This window comes from Littorina saxatilis, linkage group LG1 (genome assembly GCF_037325665.1).
Source record: "Littorina saxatilis isolate snail1 linkage group LG1, US_GU_Lsax_2.0, whole genome shotgun sequence".
Taxonomy (NCBI): domain Eukaryota; kingdom Metazoa; phylum Mollusca; class Gastropoda; order Littorinimorpha; family Littorinidae; genus Littorina; species Littorina saxatilis.
In genome coordinates this window covers 7,625,620-7,631,435 of record NC_090245.1, presented here as the reverse complement: position 1 = coordinate 7,631,435, position 5,816 = coordinate 7,625,620, and positions in this window count along the sequence as shown.

Here is a 5,816-nt window from a genome sequence, read left to right as displayed (position 1 = left end):
GTCCTTTGTACTGGAAACTTGCATTCTCCCAGTGGGGTAATATATTGTACTACGTTGCAGGCCCCTGGAGCAAGTTTTTGATTGGTGCTTTTGTGAACAAGAAACAATTGACAAGTGGCTCTATCCCCTCTCCCCCCTTTCCCCGTCGCGATATAACCTTCGTGGTTGAAAACGACGTTAAACACCAAATAAAGAAAGAAAGAACACACAAACTTACAAACACACATACATTACACACGTGCGTGTAACACACACACACACACACACACACACACACACACACACACACACACACACACACACACACACACACACACACACACACACACACACAAACATGCCACCTCCCTCTTCCTATTGTCATTAGCTTTTGAAAAGTTTATGTGTGATTTCCATACGGTGGAGTACTTTAGCATGAGAAATGCGACTCGAAACTATTTGTTTGTTTGCTTAACGCCCAGCTAAGGGCCATATCAGGGCGGTGCTGCTTTGACATATAACGTGCGTCACACACAAGACAGAAGTCGCAGCACAGGCTTCATGTCTCACCCAGTCACATTATTCTGACACCGGACCAACCAGTCCTAGAACTAACCCCATAATACCAGACGCCAGGCGGAGCAGCCACTAGATTGCCAATTTTAAAGTCTTAGGTATGACCCGGCCTGGGTTCGAACCCACGACCTCCCGATCACGGGGCGGACGCCTTACCACTAGGCCAACTACATGAGAGTTCCTTGGAATGATATCCCTAGATAGTTTTTTGTGTGTCATTTTGTTTGATAAATGTGTGTGATGACGTCATATCTGGCTTTTTGTGAAAGTTGAGGCGGCCACCCTCATTTTTCGATCAAATAGATTGAAATTGTGTTCTTCGGTACTCGAAACTATATGATAAGAACTCTTTGCACAGGTTTAATCTTATCATCTACTTTTAGTTCAATGCACTTTTGCTCTTCGGTAATTGCGGCTACACTATAAATGTTGTTTTTGTCCTTCCAAAGTCATGGTCTCAGTCTCTCAAGTTGGGTTCGCCGTGGTGTTTTTTTCGGTTATTTTTTTTCTTCTTTGCTTTGTTCTCCTTTTTTTTTTTCTTTCTTCTTTTTTTTTAATTGTTTGTGTGTCTTTGTGTCCATCTTAATTTCTTGGCTCTTTTGCACAATCATGAATACAAAAAAAATCCGCTTGTAACCCGCACATTGGCATTTCAGACGAGCAAGCAGAACAAATAAAAGTAAACTTCCCTGTCCTTAAAGAAATACAATCTTTTTAGCGTTGGATTGTAAGCGTACGATTTTTAATTTTTTCCAGGACTTTTCTTCTTTTTCATTGTCATTTTCAGTACTTTATTGTTCCATCGCTGGGGAATTCGGGAAGCTTCCTCCGAGTAAAAAGCTAGCAGCAACAGAGTCGCGCTACCCAGCTGTATGCGTGTTTAGGTGTAATCAGCCACCTGCACTTAAGGCAGAATGACCGAGGTCCTTTACGTGCAACAATGGTGACATGGGGTTGGAATATGGATACCGTCTCTGAGTCTGACCCGTGTCCGTCCCGTCCCGCCAGGATTCGAACCTACGACGTTTGATCCAGTGCTCTACCAACTGAGCTACCGGGCCCCCGGTATTTAAGAAATAGTTTATGTTTTTATTAAAGGCACAATAAGCCTCCCGTAAACCATCACAGATCCTGTCAGGCTTTTACACACAGTACAAATACCCTTCCATTTGAACTCTCACCGAACGGGAACATCCTGGCTGCTTTCGGTCGAGAATTAAACATTTTCAAAGAATTTATTTGTGTGGACCGTCTGATCTACAATCAGGCGCCTCGTTTTGGCGCTAGAACTAACTTTTAAAATGTAAATAATAAATTGACAGCTTGTAACACAAACATTCTGAAATCATAAAAGATTTCTTTTTTCATCAAGACAAGATCACTACAATTCGAAGTTTTGAAAGTTTTAAAAAAGATAGCTCGGAAGCAGGGTCACGAAAGGTCGTGTCTCAAAGCAGACGATTTTTGACTCACATGCGAAGCAAAAGTGAGTCTATGTACTCACCCGAGTCGTCCGTCCGTCCGTCCGTCCGTCCGTCCGTCCGTCCGGAAAACTTTAACGTTGGATATTTCTTGGACACTATTCAGTCTATCAGTACCAAATTTGGCAAGATGGTGTATGATGACAAGGCCCCAAAAAACATACGTAGCATCTTGACCTTGCTTCAAGGTCAAGGTCGCAGGGGCCATAAATGTTGTCTAAAAAACAGCTATTTTTCACATTTTTCCCATTTTCTCTGAAGTTTTTGAGATTGAATACCTCACCTATATATGATATATAGGGCAAAGTAAGCCCCATCTTTTGATACCAGTTTGGTTTACCTTGCTTCAAGGTCAAGGTCACAGGAGATCTTCAAAGTTGGATTGTATACATATTTTGAAGTGACCTTGACCCTGAACTATGGAAGATAACTGTTTCAAACTTAAAAATTATGTGGGGCACATGTTATGCTTTCATCATGAGACACATTTGGTCACATATGATCAAGGTCAAGGTCACTTTGACCCTTATGAAATGTGACCAAAATAAGGTAGTGAACCACTAAAAGTGACCATATCTCATGGTAGAAAGAGCCAATAAGCACCATTGTACTTCCTATGTATTGAATTAACAGCTTTGTGTTGCATGATCTTTGATGACCTTGAGTCAAGGTCACATGTATTTTGGTAAGAAAAATGTGTAAAGCAGTTCTTAGTGTATGATGTCATTGCTAGGTTTAGTTATGTAAAGGTCAAGGTCAAGCATGTGAGTCGTATGGGCTTTGCCCTTCTTGTTCTGCATAGCGCTCGTTTTCTTTGAAGGCATCCGCCGCCGACAAATTCGTGTGACTCGCAGCCGTTTGTTGCGTTTTAGAATCAGACGTACACAATAACGTGCTATTGCAGATACAGCCAGTCGCATTATAATCACAAACTGACGACTAAATTGTGAAAAAAAGGAAAGTGGATCACACGGGTTCACGATGGTTCAGGGGTTAGATAAACCACGAAATCTGGTTTGTGGTTTACGCGAGCTAAATAGCAATTCAAACGAACTGTTTCATGTTATGCTATTAAATGCTATTGCAAGTGTGTTCCATAAGGTTAGAACTTCTTTTTCTAATGGAAGATTTAAATCGTTCTGTAAACCATTTGAGACATACTGGGGCTTTAAAAAACATTCTTCTGTCGTTCCTATCGCCGACAAGGTGTGGTGATAGAAACTACCAACCACACACCTATCTCTTCCGTCTTTTCTGTCATTTGTACCAGTCCCTATTAGTGTTGAAGTGTTTAACTCTTACCATTTCGCTCCCTTACCCATCGTAAGCAAGCCTACGATGCCCCGCCCCCTGTAGTTTTCCACTGACCAATTATCTAATTATCACAAAAAAATGTGGTTATTTTACATTGGATGGGTCGGACAGTGGATAAACTCATATGTTAGACACACTTTATGACAGGAACAAGCTGGGGTTTTGTTATAAGTTAGTTATAGTAATGCATTATTAGGCCAACAAAATAAATAGTCTGTTAACGGTAACATAGGCCCAAAAAATAAGGTCGGTAGGTCGGGACTTTTTTTCCAAAAAACCATATTTTAAAGTTATTTTGCCAAAAAACAAAGACTTTTTTTTTCCTCCAAAAAAATATTTTTAAGTTATTTTGCCAAAAAACAGACCTTTTTTTTTTCTTTTCCCAAATGCCCCAAAAAAAAGTCTTGGGTCGCGCGAAAAAATAGGGTCGGTCGGGATACCGTAAACAGATTTTGTTTTTTATTATTTGCCTTAGGCATGCGTATGTCATTAAACGTCCAACTTTGACATTTGGGTGGGGGTAAACAGGTGACAATAACTTTTTTGTTTATCAGCAAAACTCAATAAAACGTTGCTATGTTATGTAAAATGAATGCCAAAACAGACTAGTTAGCAGCATATCTAAAATAAACTGAACACAAAAAAATGTCTTCTTTGTGTTTGTCACGTGTTCCAAAAAATGGGCGTACAAATTTCAACAAAAATCATGTTGTCACCCCCATAACCTGTTTTACCTTTAAAGATAGCACAATTCTCTTTGCAAATATGAAAAGCTTATTCATTTTTCTTTCATTTGATATATAACTTTCTATATTTCATTTAGAATATGACCCCAGATAGCCACTCGGCAAGTAGGCACCAACAGCACTGTAAAATATTCCCTAAAACCCCCGAACTGGTAAGAGTTAACAATCATTACATTTCTTTCTGCAGAGATACCCCGGACCTATCGCGACAACGCGCGTGCACGTGAAGAACGGCCAGACATCACGCTCCTTGCTCTCTCTCTCTCTCTCTCTCTCTCTCTCTCTCTCTCTCTCTCTCTCTCTCTCTCTCTCTCTCTCTCTCTCTCTCCCTCCCTCTCGCTCTCTCTCTCTCTCTCTCTCTCTCTTTCTCTCGCTTCCCACACGGGGCGACGGTTGGCCAACTGCCGCACGCGTCACGGCGCCGGCTGCTGCAAGAGTGCTGCGTTCGCCGTACGGCAGAGCGAGAAGCCTACATTGAATGAGCAAGAGTCATCAGACGCAGAGGGCCTGTTGCGAGCAAGGAGTTCACTGCTCGAGCGTCCCGCGTTTCGTGCGACGCAATACGCCTTTAGTTAGTGGCTCGGTGCCGTGAGCTAAACACGAAACTTCATATCTTTTGTGAAATTTGATGCCTCAACTTCTTCTAGACTTAAGATTAAAAAAGAAAGTTGTGTAAATTGTGTGGAATTGGGTTTTTTTTCTCACAAGTTTAATTATGATTAATTGAAAAGTGTGTGGCAACCTTGTGCCCGTCATTTTTAACACATTTTAAAAATGATGAAGTGGAATAAAATATGTGTGTAAGATCGACTGGCGAGGGAATCTGGATTGACATTTTCATGTGACCATCGATGATATGCTCGGGTCTCCTGAGACGATTTTATAAAACTTCATCTGCGATTGGATTGTTATCGCAAGGAGAAAACCGCTTCCGATATTAATCTGAGGCAAGCGTCTTCGAAGCACCAAAAGTTCTGCAAAATCCAATATTTTGTTCGATTTGGAAACTGATTGCTGTTCAGGTCTTAATGAACGTCTTTGTGTGAAAGACATCTGCATTTTCGACTGGATAAAAGTGGGTAAGAGAGAATACTATTTCTCAGATACCTGTTTGTATTTTCTTGAATAAGAAGTTTCAGAATGAAGTGTTCTCAACTATTCCTGAAGTTGTTTTGTGCCTAAAAAAAAAGAGGTTACGCTGTGTTTGACGTACGTTTGGTGTACTTCAGTCTTCTTCTTCTTGTCGATCACACTTGTGTACTTCAGTAAATATCGCCGAACTTTTGAGGACTTAGAGCCTGGACAGGGATTTGCAATATTGATAAAAAAAAACATATTTAAAAAAGTTGGGTTTCGTTTTAGTCAAAGTGTAGTGAACCACCATCAAACAGACTCAACATCGTCAAAGAAAATCAAACTTTGAAAAGTTTACACACCAGGTCTACTATCCTTGCGATTCTGAATGATGGCGTGTGGTTAAACCGAGGCTCTTTTTTTTAAGAAAGGATGTGCACGACCTGGAACCTATTACTACAACCACTCGTACTACTTACGCTTCTACTGCAACAGCATCAACAAAAACAACAACAACAGCAACAGCAACAACAACAACACACACTACCACACCCTTCCTCGCAATGACGGCGAACCCCTCCCCTCCCCCCTGCTTTCCTAGGGTCGGCGGCGGCAACAACGCCTCATCCAATATTTCCAACGACAC